Raw genomic sequence first — 17166 nt, 5'->3', positions numbered from 1 at the left:
TTATGTTTATATACCCTACATTACTCATCTCATATGTATATACTGTTCGCTATACCATCTACTGCATCTTGCCTATGCCGTTCTGTACCATCACTCATTCATATATCTTTATGTACATATTCTTTATCCCTTTACACTTGTGTGTATAAGGTAGTAGTTGTGGAATTGTTAGGTTAGATTACTCGTTGGTTATTACTGTATTGTCGGAACTAGAAGCACAAGCATTTCGCTACACTCGCATTAACATCTGCTAACCATGTGTATGTGACAAAAAAAAWTTGATTTGATTTGACCGTTTTTTATTTCCATTATTCAGCGCATTCTCGCTCTGGTGGTCACACAYGATGATTTCTTCTCTCCATTATTTTCACTACTGTCTGACTGGGTTCTTTCTCATTGTCCTTGTGCATCCCCTGGTTCTCCCTTACCTCAAACAGGTGCTGGTGGGAGAGGTTGCTGCGAGGGTTCAACTCGAAGATGAGCACGTGGTTGACCCCCGCCTGGCGCCAGCCGTAGGTGTTAATGCCCAACAGGAAGAGGAATTCAATCAGCAGGAAGCCACCGCGGTAGATACGCACCAGAGGCCACACGTTCTCATACCGGATGAGTACAGCACCTGAAAAAGAATAATAGCAATTCGATCATGTCATTCTCCTTCAAATATCTGAAGCTACAATACAGTATGCAAAACTAACTTGAGTTCCCCCTAATGCCAAGTCTAAATTGTAAGCCTCATTTCCTCTGTATCTGTTAGCTAACCCCCAGTAAAAAGGCCTTAATAGCATGGTTGTGTGTGAACGTACCAGTGAGGAGGAAGGAGATAGCGAGGACTATGAAGACCCCACAGTAGAGGCCAACGCGGAAGGTAGTCCAGGCTAGAGCAGGCTGCAGGAAGGAGCAGAGAATGACAGAGATGAGCAATTACCAGTTACTACACCTGCATGACTGCTAGTCTTCTAGGCTCCACTGCAATGTCAGGCACACAGCTGGAGAACTGCACTWGGCATTTACTAATTCATTTAGCTTGACAGATAGACACACTTATCCAGGGATGCAGAAACCTTTTTCCGGTTGTGCTGCAGTCAATTCAATGCACGGTATAGAAAGAGTATATTAAAGTGTGTTATCATCAAGTACTTTGGTGTGTGCTAAAAATACAAGTCATATAAAGGTGCCCACGGGGAATCTGGACAAGCCATTTTGATCTAGTACAATTCAGGCTGGGCATGACATTGATATTAATACAGCTATAAATCTGAGGGATATGTGATGGGGATGCATTTTCTCATCCCCTGTGGAAAAAGTCATTTGTCCGGCCTAGTTTGGAGAGCCTCTTACAGGATCAATACCGTGGGGATAAATAGAGTGTGTGTTTCACATACATACACACACACACACACACACACACACACACACACATTCACATATATATACACACACAGCAGGAAAGAGATGAAGAGTGGGAAGTGTTTCGAACTGTCATACAACGTTAATGTTGATGAGAAGCTGACACGAGCTGGAATTATGGCGGGAAAGATCTAAAAGTGATTGGTTAATGGTCCACTAACTAAAATACACTCTATACTGACTTGTTATCCCCCTTTCCCATTCTAATAAATCTATGGTGCAGTCACTCTCTCACCTGTGCTGCCCCCAGTGGAGGCACTCTCAGCCTCTTCATGGCTTTCTGACGGTCCCCTCCCTCCAGCTCTGTGGTCACCAGAGCCTGACAAACACACAACAAAAACATGTCAAAGGGAGGTCTATTACTCAAATCAAAATCAAATCAAATTTTATTTGTCATGCACCGAATACAACAGGTGTAGTAGACCTTACAGTGAAATGTAAGAGAGGGTGGCAATGCAAATAGTCTGGGTAGCCATTTGATTAGCTGTTCAGGAGTCTTATGGCTTGGGGGTAGAAGCCTCTTGGACCTAGACTTGGCCCTCCGGTACCGCTTGCCGTGTGGTAGCAGAGAGAACAGTCTATGACTAGGGTGGCTGGAGTTTTTGACAATTTTTAGGGCCTTCCGCTGACACCGCCTGGTATAGAGGTCCTGGATGGTAGGAAGCTTGGCCCCGGTGATGAACTGGGCCGTACGCACTACCCTCTGTAGTGCCTTGAGGTCGGAGGCCGAGCAGTTGCCATACCAGGCAGTGATGCAACCCGTCAGGATGCTCTCGATGGTGCAGCTGTAAAACCTTTGAGGATCTGAGGACACATGCCAAATCTTGTCAGTCTCCTGAGGGGGATTAGGTTTTGTTATGCCCTCTTCACGACTGTCTTGGTGTGCTTGGACCATGTTAGTTTGTTGGTGATGTGTACACCAAGGAACTTGAAGCTCTCAAACTGCTCCACTACAGCCCCGTCGATGAGAATGGGGGCGTGCTCGGTCCTCCTTTTCCTGTAGTCCACAATCATCTCATTTGTCTTGATCACGTTGAGGGAGAGTTTGTTGTCCTTGCACCAAACGTTCAGGTCTCTGACCTCCTCCCTATAGGCTGTCTCATTGTTGTCGTTGATCAGGCCTACCACTGTTGCGTCATCAGCAAACTTAATGATGGTGTTGGAGTCGTGCTTGGCCGTGCAGTCATGAGTGAACAGGGAGTACAGGAGGGGACTGAGCACGCACCCCTGAGGGGCCCGCGTGTTGAGGATCAGCGTGGCAGATGTGTTGTTACCTACCCTTACCACCTGGGGGCGGCCCATCAGGAAGTCCAGGATCCAGTTGCAGAGGGAGGTGTTTAGTCCCAGGTGATGAGCTTTGAGAGCACTATGGTGATGAGCTTTGAGAGCACTATGGTGTTGAACGCTGAGCTGTAGTCAATGAATAACATTCTCACATAGGTGTTCCTTTTGTCCAGGTGTGAAAGGGCAGTGTGGAGTAATAGAGATTGCATCATCTGTGGATCTGTTGGTGCAGTATGCAAATTGGAGTGGGTCTAAGGTTACTGGGATAATGGTGTTTATGTAAGCCATGACCAGCCTTTCAAAGCATTTCATGCCTACAGACGTGAGRGCTACGGGTTGGTAGTCATTTAGGCAGGTTACCTTAGTGTTCTTGGGCACAGGGACTATGGTGGTCTGCGGAACAGCTGATGCTCTCATGCACGTTTCAGTGTTACTTGCCTCGAAGCGAGCATAGAAGTTATTGAGCTCGTCTGGTAGGCTCGTGTCACTGGGCAGCTCTCAGCTGTGCTTCCCTTTGTAGTCTGTAATAGTTTGCAAGCCCTGCCACATCCGACAAGCATCGGAGCCGGTGTAGTACGATTCGATCTTAGTCCTGTATTGGCGCTTTGCCTGTTTGATGCTTCGTCGGAGGGCATAGCGGGATTTCTTATTAGCTTCCAGGTTAGAGTCCCGCTCCTTGAAAGTGGCAGCTCTCAGTGCGAATGTTGCCTGTAATCGATGGTTTCTGGTTGGGGTATGTACGTACAGTCACTGTGGCGACGACGTCCTCGATGCACTTACTGATAAAGCCAGTGACTGATGTGGTGTACTCCTCAATGCCATCGGAAGAACCCGGAACATATTCCAGTCTGTACTAGCAAAACAGTCCTGTAATTTAGCATCTGCTTCATCTGACCACTTTTTTATTGGCCCGAGTCACTGGTGCTTCCTGCTTAAATTTTTGCTTGTAAGCAGGAATCAGGATAGAATTATGGTCAGGTTTGCCAAATGGAGGGCGGGGAAGAGCTTTGTACGCGTCTCTGTGTGTGGAGTAAAGGTGGTCTAGAATTTTTTCCCCTCTAGTTGCACATTTAACGTGCGGATAGAAATGAGGTAAAACTTTCCAAAGTCCCTGGCCACTAGGAGCGCTGCCTCTGGATGAGCYTTTTCCTGTTTGCTTATGGTGGTATACAGCTCWTTGAGTGCGGTTTTAGAATCAGCATTGGTCTGTAGACAGCTACGAAAAATACAGATGAAAACTCTCTAGGTATATTGTGTGGTCTWCAGCTTATCATGAAATTCTCTACCTCAGGTGAGCAAAACCTTGAGACTTCCTTAGATATCGTGCACCAGCTGTTGTTTACGTATATAAACATAGGCCCCTGCCCCGTGTCTTACCAGTGGCTGCTGTTATATCCTGCTGATAAAGTTTATAACCTGCCAGCTGTATGTTCTTAATGTTGTCGCTCAGCCACGACTCAGTGAAACATAAGATATTACTCTTTTTAATGTCCCGTTGGTAGGATATACGTGCTTTCAGTTTGTCACATTTATTTTCCAGCGATTGAACATTAGCTAGCAGGACGGAAGGCAAAGGCAGATTAGCCACTCGTTTCCTGATCCTCACAAGGCACCCTGACCTTTTTCCGCGAAATCTCAGTTTCCTTCTCCAGCGAATGACGAGGATCTGGGCCTGGTCAGGTGTCTGTTGTATATCCCTCCTGTCCGACTCATTGAAGACCAACTCTTCGTCTAATCTGAGGTGCGTAATTGCAGTTCTGATGTCCAGAAGCTCTTTTCGGTCATAAGAGACGGTAGCAGCAACATTATGTACAAACAAGTTACGAACAACGCAAAAAAAAATAAAAAAAATAGCTTGGTTGGTTGCATTCTAACCGTCATGAAACGGTTAGAATGCAATACAACATATTCAATGAGAGTCAAAGACCAGGATCAGACTACGCTAGAATGCGAAATTTGGCCATTCATAATTTCCTGATTGTACCTAGCTAAAATAGCTGACAGAGTAAACATTGTTGGAAAATAGTTAACCTCAACAATGCCTAGACCTCCACAGCCATGGGCTTCGGTTCCATACGTACCTCTGTCTCAGAGATGAGCTGGGTGATCTTCTTACAGGTGTAGAAAGGGGCCACCTCCACATGGGCCACACGCCAGTCAGCCCCGCGGGGGGTCTCCAGGATCTTATCATGCTTCTTCAGAATTTTACGGAAACCTGTGAAGTTCAGATTCTGGGAGAAAGACCAATCCTGGGGTTAGGGTTAGGGAATTGAATTGAGCAAGAGCTGCAGAGAAACATCAACAGGAGACAATGACTGAACGGTTATTCTGCTGAGATAAAGAGAGAAACAGAGAATGAAATTGACACCAATAAAGAGAGATGGATAGAGATGGATAGAGAGAGAGTGAGCTGTAGAAAGACATGTTATGCTTATAGCAGCATCAAACAGAAAGATGAGAGGGTGTGGAGACAGGCTGACTGGGTCTCACTTGGTAGTTATGCAGCAGGATGAGGCGGAGCTAGTATCTAGGGGTAGTGTGCAAGGTTTAGAGTTAAGGGTACTAACTTGGTAGTTCTGCAGCAGGATGAGGCTGAGGTAGTATCTATGGCAGGTGTTTGCCATTTTTTTGGAGCCCCCCAGAGTTTTTTGAGAATTTTAGTTTTTGGTCCAAAATACTTTCCATCAACAGTAATTAAGATATTTATTTATTTATTTATGTAAWCTGTTCCCAAGTATTTCTACTAATAAAAAAAGAGACATACATTATGTGATCTTGTCTCAATGTAATCAAGGTATMAAATTATTGTTATTTTTAAATACAATCTCTTTTTGGGCTTAGTTGTGGTCAATTTGCAGTGTACAAAGTATTATAGTTATTACAATCCCCCGAAGCTCCAACAAAAATCAACCCGCGGCTGAATCTAGTCGTCTACCCCTGATCTAGGGTTAGTGTGTAGGGTTTACGTTTAAGGGTACTTACTTGGTAGTTCTGCAGCAGGATGAGGCGGAGGTAGTATCTGGGGGTAGTGTGTAGGGTTTACGTTTAAGGGTACTTACTTGGTAGTTCTGCAGCAGGATGAGGCYGAMGTAGTATCTGGGGGTAGTGTGTAGGGTTTAGGGTTAATGGTACTAACTTGGTAGTTCTGCAGCAGGATGAGGCTGAGGTAGAACTCGGAGAAGGCCAGCTGCAGGTCCTTGATATTGCGGTGTTTGCAGCGCTCCTCCTGGGACAGGTGGAACACCGTCTTGCGTTTGCGGAGGCCTGGTGCATTGCTCTCACGCTGCGCATCCAGAGACGATTGCAGCTCATTCTGCAGGGTGGCGAAACGCCTCTGTGCTTCAGCAAGTTTCTCTGCAGGAGGAAAAATATGGAAAACAACTGAGTGAGCAACAATGTCATGGCTGCAGTGTGCCCAAGATAGAACTCTCAACAGCCCTGCAGGAAGTCCAGCTAGAGGTAAACACTCCTCTCCATTACGYGGAAGCGGAAGGGGAGTATTAAGTTCTTTAGACATGTAAATGCAGCCCTCAGCAAGCCCATTACCAGGGTCAGAACAATGTTAATTTCCCTCCTGAGGGAGACAGCAGGGWGGAACCTGAGTGGATATGGAGCATGGCCCACATTCTCCCCACCTCGCCTTGGCCTCACCCAGCCTCACTGCACCCCAGTCCCGTTCCCACGACCACATTCCTGGACTGGACTCCTCGAGCCCAGCTCTGACACATATCCTCCACTGTCCCCTCAGSCCCGGTCTGCACTCTGCAGCCCACCACACATCCTATTCATAGGCAAAGGCTGAAGACAGATGCTTTTGGAATAGACCTCCTCAATCCTGATTCATAACTAGACCACCTGGTCAAAGCGATGGTAGTGGCCTAGCACCGTCTCATGTTGCCCACGGTCAGTGAGGACAGGGGTGTTACATTAGGTGCAGTGGGTTCAATGGTTACTTTACCGCTCAGTTGCACACACAGCCTCTGGATTTCACAGGAATGTCTGAATAGTTGTTCTTTTGATTGCTAAAATTAGAGTAATCCCTCACAGAATAACAGTAGATTATGTCACTGTCTACACTGTCCAGAGGGCCTCCTATCTGCTCTGCATGGATCAAGTCATGACATAACATGAGGCGTGAGAAAGTCCAGACTCACATACTTTACCTAAGTAGGAAGAAATGAAGCCTGATTAGATGTGTTTACAAACAAAGGTGGTAGATATGTATGCAGGTCGAAGAGACTAAAAGAGGCTTTAATGTCTGAACTTTGCCAGGAAAAGCRACAGGTAAAATATTGTCTCTAGAGTCTATATTTGAGGATACATACAAATATTTTAGGTATAGTAACAGCTTTTTACAGAGACTGTGTTGTGCTTCGGTTTTTCTCCTTGGAATAGAGTTAAATCATCATGGAGCAGTGAAATTGAGGGGGTCGATGACCCCTTTCAGAAGAGGGAAGTTGCTTGCCACAGCTCTCCGCGGAGAAGAGGAGTCTCTTATGTAAAACTCACACATTGAACACGACATGAAAAGAGGGAGATAACGCTGTCTATCCAGCAAGATTCAGTAATTGCTTGTTTCATCTCAACATCCGGCTAGGAGGATTATGATGCTGCAATCTGGAGTCATGTGTGAAGTGAATGGCTGGGTTACATGACTGCTAATAAGACCCAACACTGCTGAAAACAACCTTCCCTAAAGATTTCATTATAGCCTACATCGAGCCAGACTGCATTCAATTATAATAATGCCTGGTGTCTAGCCTTGACTTACTCAGACGTCTGCTGGATATGCTTAGGGACTGTTCGCAAATTACTATGGGGTAGTGCTGAGCGATTAGCTGAACATTTGYTTCAACATCTTTCATAAAAACATTTTGGGACCAACAGTGGTTCAATTATTTGTAACCTTTATTTTAACAGGGCAAGTCAGTTAGGAACACATTCTTATTAACAATGACGGCCTACATTTGAATTACATATATTTTTTTTTATTGCGCAGTTTCTCTATAGATAAATCATATCATGGCCGAAATGTGTGATGTAGTAGGGAGTTGTAGTTCTCAACAGGCCAATATTCTACATAGTGATGATCACTACTTTAGCCAAAAAAACGTGGTAATTACCTACAATGACCATAATCCATTGCGTACCAACTTGTCCGGTCTGTGTTTTTTTTAATGCCTGCTACAGGAGAACGCGCGATAACTGTATGAATCAGAAAGTTACATTTAGGACTTTTTAAGACGTTTTTATTGCAACTTGGAATGCCATTTAAGACCAATTTCGAGGTCTGCGAGCGCCACACACGTGCTAATGTTCCTCCCAGAAATAAGCACAAAAACATTTTAGCAAAAAGTAGTATTTTTACGGCAGTCTCTTTCACCAAAGACTATACATGGTTCATAGTGTATTATCAGGCAGGTGTGCTATTTTAGCAATGAGCATTCTCCCGTAGCCTAACTGATGTAGCAAAGTGGCTAGCCTATAGATGGCTGAAATATGGGGTTGCCTATCTAACTGCATTTGTTTAGGCTACCCCAATGGGCTAGTCAATAGCTAACCTTAGATCACAAACTAAATGTTGTCGCAATAACATTATTTTGACTTCGATACAAATGCCAGCTTAATATAACGATACTCAATACGATTCCACTGTGAATTTTCTTTCTCAAAGTCAAATATACAGCTCTGTTACTGTAAAAACATGCGGTCAACTCTCCATCTGGAGAGGCTAGTATATGAATTATGGATTAATAGGGCGACATGAATTTGCCTAACTTCTAAATTAGCCTACATCTCTTTCTGTCTTCACTGTTCCCTTCTTTCACAATTCTCCACTGGCATCACAGAATAAATGGCCTGAGTAGCCTCTCGCTCTCCTTATTTCTCTTGAACTAGCCTAGCCCAATGCGAGCCCCAATAACAATATTTGGTTGAGCAATTTGTAAAAAATWAGGAGAAGAATCACTCTTGCTTACTGAATATAACATTGGCTACACCACTGGCAATGAACTGGCGGTGAAGTACGAATGACAAGAGCGCAGGCTACGTGTAGCACAGGTTCGATAGGGGAGACAAATGGGAAATTTGGCTAAGACAGGAAAAATAGGAAAAACTGCAAAACGGTGAATGTAAACCAGGAAACAACACAGCCCTTTCAAGCTTAACATCCTTATCATTTATCGCCCTTCAGGTTCCCTTGGAGAGTTCATCAATGAGCTTGACGCCTTGATAAGTTCCTTTCCTGAGGATGGCTCACCTCTCACAMTTCTGGGTGACTTTAACCTCCCCACGTCTACCTTTGACTCATTCCTCTCTGCCTCCTTCTTTCCACTCCTCTCCTCTTTTTGACCTCCCCTTCTCAACCTTCCCCCCCTACTCACAAGGCAGGCAATACGCTTGACCTCATCTTTACTAGATGCTGTTCTTCCACTAATCTCATTGCAACTCCCCTCCAAGTCTCCGACCACTACCTTGTATCCTTTTCCCTCTCGCTCTCATCCAACACTTCCCACACTGCCCCTACTCGGATGGTATCGCGCCCGTCCCAACCTTCGCTCTCTCTCCCCCGCTACTTCTCCTCTTCCATCCTATCATCTCTTCCTCTGCTCAAACCTTCTCCAACCTATCTCCTGATTCGCCTCCCTCAACCCTCCTCTCCTCCCTTTCTGCATCCGTTGACTCTCTATGTCCCCTATCCTCCAGGCCGGCTCGGTCCTCCCCTCTGCTCCGTGGCTCGACGATCATTGCGAGCTCACAGAACAGGGCTCCGGGCAGCCGAGCGGAAATGGAGGAAAACTCGCCTCCCTGCGGACCTGGCATCCTTTCACTCCCTCCTCTCTACATTCTCCTCTTCTGTCTCTGCTGCTAAAGCCACTTCTTACCACTCTAAATTCCAAGCATCTGCCTCTAACCCTAGGAAGCTCTTTGCCACCTTCTCCTCCCTCCTGAACCTCCTCCCCTCCTCCCCCTCCTCCCTCTCTGCGGATGACTTCGTCAACCATTTTGGAAAGAAGGTCGACACATCCGATCTCATTTGCTAAGTCAAACGACACCGCTGGTTCTGCCTCACACTGCCCTACCCTGTGCTTTGACCTCTTCTCCCCTCTCTCTCCAGATGAAATCTCGCGTCTAGTGACGGCGGCCGCCCAACAAACCTGCCCGCTTGAACCCTATTCCCCTCCTCTCTTCTCCAGACCATTTCCGGAGACCTTCTCCCTTACCTCACCTCGCTCATCAACTCATCCTTGACCGCTGGCTACGTCCTTCCGTCTTCAAGAGAGGCGAGAGTTGCACCCCTTCTAAAAAAACTACACTCGATCCTCCGATGTCCAACAACTACAGACCAGTATCCGTTCTTTCTTTTTCTCTCCAAAACTCCTTGAACGTGCCGTCCTTGGCCAGCTCTCCGTGCATCTCTCTTCAGAATGACCTTCTTGATCCAATCAGTCAGGTTTCAAGACTAGTCATTCAACTGAGACTGCTCTTCTCCTGTGTCACGGAGGCGCTCCGCACTGCTAAAGCTAACTCTCTCTCCTCTGCTCTCATCCTTCTAGACCTATCGGCTGCCTTGATACTGTGAACCATCAGATCTCCTCTCCACCCTCTCCGAGTTGGGCAATCTCCGGCGCGGCCCACGCTGTGGATTGCGTCCTACCTGACAGGTCGCTCCTACCAGGTGGCGTGGGCGAGAATCTGACCGACGTGCTCTCACCACTGGTGTCCCCCAGGGGCTCTTGTTCTAGGCCCTCTTCCATTCTCGCTATACAACCAAGTCACTTGGCTCTGTCATATCCTCACATGGGTTCTTCTCCTTATCATTTGCTATGCAGACGACACACAATTAATCTTCTCCTTTCCCCCTTCTGATAACCAGGTGGCGAATCGCATCTCTGCATGTCTGGCAGACATATCAGTGTGGATGACGGAATCACACCTCAAGCTGAACCTCGGCAAGACGGAGCTGCTCTCCTCCCGGGAAGGACTGCCCGTTCCATGATCTCCCATCACGGTTTGACCACAACTCCCATTGTGTCCTCCTCCCAGAGTGCTAAGAACCTTGGCGTGATCCTGGACAGCACCCTGTCGTTTCTCAACTAACATCAAGGCGGTGACCCGTTCCTGTAGGTTCATGCTCTACAACATTCGCAGAGTACGACCCTGCCTCACACAGGAAGCGGCGCAGGTCCTAATCCAGGCACTTGTCACATTCTCCCGTCTGGATTACTGCAACTCGCTGTTGGCTGGGCTCCCTGCTCTGTGGCAATTATAAACCCCTACAACAACTCATCCAGAACGCGCAGCCCGTCTGGTGTTCAACCTTCCCAAGTTCTCTCACGTCACCCCGCTCCTCCGCTCTCTCCACTGGCTTCCAGTTGAAGCTCGCATCCGCTACAAGACCATGGTGGCTTGCCTACGGAGCTTGTGAGGGGAACGGCACCTCCGTACCTTCAGGGCTCTGATTCAGGCCCTACACCCAAACAAGGGCACTGCGTTCATCCACCTCTGGCCTGCTCGCCTCCCTACCTCTGAGGAAGTACAGTTCCCGCTCAGCCCAGTCAAAACTGTTCGCTGCTCTGGCACCCCAATGGTGGAACAAACTCCCTCACGACGCCAGGTCAGCGGAGTAATCACCACCTTCCGGAGGCACCTGAAACCCGCACTCCTTTAAGGAATACCTAGGATAGGATAAAGTAATCCTTTCTAACCCCCCCCCCCCCCTTAAAAGAGTTAGATGCACTTATTGTAAAGTGGTTGTTCCACTTGGATATCATAAGGTGAATGCACCAATTTGTAAGTCGCTCTGGATAAGAGCGTCTGCTAAATGACTTAAATGTAAATTAAACACACATACCCTCCCCTGTACCCAATAAAAAAACGACACAACCCTCCCCGCAAGCAAAGAAAAAGTGACTTACTCCTCCCCCATTTTGGACCCCCCCCCCCCCCCTCCCTAAGTAATTTTAGAACCGTCCCTTATTGAGCAACAGTGATGGGAAATCATTGTTTTTCAGAGGAAATAAAAGCGAGGAGCAACAGGATTTTGGTCAGAGTCCCAGTTCTCTTTGGCAGTCCAACCTGGTCTGAGTTTATTTCAGCTTCCTGCAAAGCTTCAATGGGAGGGGATGGGAGGGGATGGGAGGGGATGTTTATTGGAGAAGAAAAACAAGGAAAGGCTTTAAGAAAAGGCTAATTAAAGTGGACACTAATGAATGCACCTTTTGAATACTTTGTTGGCTTCCCATCTAACTCGTATTATTACCAATAAAGTATGTGCTTGATAGTAATGATTCAGAATATATCGAATGTCCATGTTGCCAGGCAGCATCAGCCCATTAAATGCAGTTCTACAAACAGCCTCTAGGGGCAGCAATGTTTCCTTATACCTCAGAGAAAAGGTTTATAAGCAGTACTGTATATGACATCTCATGTTACATGAGGCATATATACTCCCTCCCTGAAATGAACCAGGCCTCCTTTGCTAATTTGATCAGCCATGCTTAAATCAAAATTCCCCGCATTAGACAAAACGTCACTTAGTTGGCACACAAGTAAAGCTCATCACTCTACATGACACACAATGTACAACTGTATACATGTGCAAGACGTCAAGGCAATTACTAACTACTCCCAATGCACTGCAGGCTGACAGTTACGACATTAGAAGTTAGCCTACTGTGAGTGGGAAAACTGCAGATGCTCAGGGCCAATCAACAGGATGGTCTCACTTAGTCAGAGAGAATAACTGGCATAGCAGCACTGCTCCATCAAATAGGCCTACCTGAATAGAATGTGTTGATCTTCAAAAGCTCTTTCTCACAATTCTGGAAAAACTTCTCCTCAAACTTGGCGTAGTATCTCTTGACAGTGTCTTCGTCTGTGACTGGAGAGGGAAAATAGAGAGAGAGAGAGACAGAGATAGAGATAGAACGAGACAGAGAGAGACAGAGATAGAGAGAGAAAGGTCATTTTTCAGAGAAGAGGTACATTAGCTGCTTATCATAACAATATTCAACAAAAACACACTATGTAACCAATGAGAAACAATTCAATTTTTTGGGTGAGATATAAAAAAGAAACAATACAGAACATACGCAAAAATCAACTACATCAGACCTGCCCAGACCCACATACTCACACCCTCATCTCCAGACCCACATACTCACACCCTCATCTCCAGACCCACATACTCACACCCACATCACTCTCCGCCACATGGCCTCAAACTGCACCATTTTGTTTCTCTCCGTTGCCTGCGCACTATCAACATTTAGTTAATAAAGCATTTGACATTTCCATTGTGTTAACAACGGAAGATTGGTTGGTTTTCAGTTTTTAACTATACGTTTTTTCAAGATGAGTATCTCACTGCACCCTCATATGCCATGTCTTGAAATATGCAGACAGACGGGTTAAAAGTACATTTACATTGTAATACTACTTCTGACAGCCAACTTTCTACCTTCGCCCATAACATATGGACTTTATAACATTGTCTGAAGGCATGGACTATTGAGTCATTGTTAGATTTACACTTAAAACATGACTCTGCCGTTGTGCTGTAGAATTTGTGAATTTTGTCTTGTATAATAAATTCTATACATTAGTTTACACTGGATTAASCGTACATTTTTGTTAACTGTAATTTTGTTACTTATGTTCCAACATTCCCTCCATATTGTGCCAATATCAGGTCTTTTTAAGTCTTGGTTACAATAGCTTATATATTTTTTTCTAAGAGATGGTCAGTTGGATAGGCTTTTAGATATGAGAAATAATTCACGAACACAAACCATTATGGAAACCAGCTTTTGGTGCAACAGTTCATGAATATGGTAATTGTAGACCGAGAGGAATGTGAGCATATTTTGGAGAAATACAGGTATCTGTTGGAATCATCCACATCCTTCAGGCTAATTCTCCTCAGACAACAATCAGTTTTAAGGTTTAATGTCACTTGCACAAGTACAGTGAAATGGCTTTCTTGCGAGCTCTAACCCCAACAATACAGTAATCAATAACAACCTCTAACCTCTGGCGGGCAGAGATAGACCAAGAGGGGTGACCCGGGTTGATAAAGTGGAGCCCATGCCTTCTCTGCTAACTTAGCCTAGGGTAGGGAGACAGGGAGGCCCTCTCACCGGGAAAGAGACTCATACCGCGGGATAATCTAAGCCTAGGACGCGCGGTGGGAGTTGACCACACAGGGTGGTCATGAGAAGATCCAATGTCTWCACGTGTGTGAGTGAACCTAGTAGGACTGTCTGGGAGGCGGCCCGCACTGGTCACCTCCACAATTGACCGAGTTTCTATTCAGCGCACAAAGCTCACCAACACGCCCCTGCCTCGCTCGTTCCTCTGATGGTACACAAGTGCTTGTTTTCCAAAGGAAGTCATTCACGGTGTAAAAATAATTTAAATGTTAGGAACAAGCACAGGGCGGCAGGTAGCCTAGTGGTTAGAGCCAGTTGGGCCAGTAACCGAAAGGTTGCTGGATTGAATCCCAGAGCTAACAAGGTAAAAATCTGTTGTTCTACCCCTGAGCAAGGCAGTTAACCCACTGTTCCCTGGGCGCCGAAGACGTGGACGTCGATTATGGCAGACCCTGCACCTCTCTGATTCAGAGGGTTTGGGTTAAATGCGGAAGATGCATTCAGTTGTACAACTGACTAGGTATCTTTCCTTTCCCACTGGCTCAGCTCTAAATAAGAGCACCTTTAATTTGGTTAAGGATTCTGGCTGAACCAGGCTGGGTCAGGCGTCTGTTCAGTAACCTCTCTTCCTGTGTTATGTTGTTTTAATCTCACAGTCATCCACCACACAGAGTAACCCAACACCCCTGTGAGTTGCCCGGGGGATTCCTTCCTCTGTCTGCATCCCCCGCTCCCACCCCCTCCCCAATGGCAGCCAAGAGGACCAGGGCCACAGGGCGCTGTCCCAAGCCACAGGTCTACACCACAGGATCAACAGGCTATAGTTCTAATGCTTCATAGTAACCACATCCCATCAGTCTATAACAGCTGGCAATATTTGACAGTGATCCTGAGAGTAGAGAGTCACAGTGTAAGAGGCAGGCCTCGCCTGCTGGGACTGAGAAAGACAGCGACAAAGAGGATCTGCACACTGAGAGAATGTGCTTCTCTATATCCTCTCTCTGCTACTAAAACACCGATTCGTTTTTCAATGATTATTCATCCCGATCACTCTCTTATCAATGTTAGCCTGTCCAGACTTGCTAGTTGACACCAGTACTGATGCATCATTGATGTTCTATCTAAATGTCACAGCGAGGGATACATCACACCATCCATAAGTAGGGTTAGAATAGAAATGTTAGCTAGCCTAACATATGAATTGACCCTTTGATGCAAGTTGAAACCTTTAGATGGAGAGCCATTCAATTATTTTCTCGGTAATAAGAAAAAGATGCCCAAGGCTGTAGGCTGTCGATATCCCTGCTCTATTCACCTGCAAGGAGAGCGAGAATGCAGGGAGAGACTGATTGTGTTCGGTAAAAGGCGATGAAAATGTTCCTCAGAGCCAGCAAGGAAGTCAACGATTTACAGTTTTACAGGAAAAATGAGAAAAATATCTGGGTATTTAAAAATACAGTGCATTCAGACCCCTTGACTTTCTCCACATTTTGTTACATCACAGCCGTATTCTAAAATTGTTTTTTTTCTCGTCATCAATCTACACACAATACCCCATAATGACAAAGCAAAAATAGGTTTAGATTTTTTTCTCACATTTATTAAAAATAAAAAACGTAAATATCATATTTATATAAGTATTCAGACCCTTTACTCAGTAATTTGCTGAAGCACCTTTGGCAGCGATTACAGCCTCCATTCCTCTTGGGTATAACACTACAAGCTTGGACCACCTGTATTTGAAGTGTTTCTCCCATTTCTTCTCTGCAGATCCTCTCAAGCTCTGTCAGGTTGGATGGGGAGCATCACTGCACAGCTATTTTCAGGTTTCTCCAGAGATGTTCGATTGAGTTCAAGTCCGGGCTCTGGCTGGGCCACTCAAGGACATTCAGAGACTTGTCCCAAAGCCACTCCTGCATTTTGTCTTGGCTGTGTGCTTAGGGTCATTGTCCTGTTGGAAGGTGAACCTTCACRCCAGTCTGAGGTCCTGTGCGCTCTGGAGCATATTTTCATCAAGGATCTCTCTGTAATTTGCCTCGATCCTGACTAGTCTTCCAGTCCCTGCCACTGAAATACATCCCCACAGCATGATGTTGCTACCACCATGATTCACCGTAGGGATGGTGACAGGTTTCCTCCAGAAGTGAGTTCAATCTTGATTTCATCAGACCAGAGACTCTTGTTTCTCATGGTCTGAGAGTCCTTTAGGTGCCTTTTGGCAAACTCCAAGCGGGCTGTCATGTCCCTTTTACTGAGGAGGTCTCTCCGTTCTCTTTGCCACCCTACCCATAAGGTCTTATTATTGCGCTGGCAGTGCTGCAGAGTATGGTGGCGTCTTCTGGAGTCTTCCCATCTCCACAGACAAGACTATCTGAGAAGGCTCTGTTCAGACGTGACCATCGTGGTCTTGTCTTACACCTGCCCTGAACCACAGGCCCTATCTCCACTCCGAGAGTCGCTCAGTGCAGAACCTCGGGCGACCAGCTACTGGTGAGTATCCTCCAAACTTACTTCACATTTATAAGAATGTGATGGGATGTCCACATGTCTTGCTTGGGACACGTTTTCAATTCTGCAGACATATTTTTTTTGTACCTCCCCGATCCTGTAGCCTCGACAATTCCTGTCTCGGAGCTCTTACCAGGATCAATTTCCTATCGACCCTCATTGGCTTCGTGCTTGTTATGCTCTTGAAACTGCCACTCGTTGCAACTTTGGACCCTTACAGCAGTTCGTATGTGCCTTTCCAAATCATGTCCAATCCTTGTATTGACCACTCGTGAATTCAATCAAGCTTGTAAAACATCTCAAGGATGATCAATGGACGGATTGCACCCTGAGCCTCAATTTGGAGTCTCATAGCAAAGGGTCTGAAACTTATGTAAGTATTTTTATCGACGAGAGAGAGAGAACGGAGAGAGAGAGAGAAAAGAGAGAGCTAGAAGGAGAGACAGAGGAGTACGAGAGGAGAGAGAAGAGAGAGAGAGAGAGAGAAGAGAGAGAGAGAGAGAGAGAGAGAGAGAGAAAAGCTGCGATAGCCTGAGTTGAGGAGGTCAGGAGGGTGTGTGAGTGCCCTATAGTGTGTATCCACACTGCACCTCCCATCCCGTCTGGAGGAGAGGAGGATGAGAGGACACAGCTACCTGTGTCCTCTCATCAAACAATCAAGGGAGAGTTCAGCCATTTTACGTCGTCTGGCTGGCAAGCTATCGCTCCTCCCAGCACAGACTGGGGTACGACTCAAGTGTAGAGAAAAAGCCTGTGAGAATAGGGGACTGCAGTACTGCTGCAAAACAAGGTCAAAAACAAGATCCCAAAGGAA

The 17166-nt window shown here is 46.1% G+C and overlaps 1 pseudogene; it reads right to left on the bottom strand.

Moving 5' to 3' along the window:
• LOC111971405 (xenotropic and polytropic retrovirus receptor 1 homolog) overlaps nt 1-17166 on the bottom strand; it is a 98845-nt pseudogene that overhangs the window by 14935 nt on the left and 66744 nt on the right.

Source organism: Salvelinus sp. IW2-2015, linkage group LG13, assembly GCF_002910315.2.
Source record: "Salvelinus sp. IW2-2015 linkage group LG13, ASM291031v2, whole genome shotgun sequence".
In the NCBI taxonomy this organism is placed as follows: Eukaryota; Metazoa; Chordata; class Actinopteri; order Salmoniformes; family Salmonidae; genus Salvelinus; species Salvelinus sp. IW2-2015.
The sequence above is the reverse complement of the archived record's forward strand: the minus strand, read 5'-3'. Positions and strand labels throughout refer to the sequence as shown.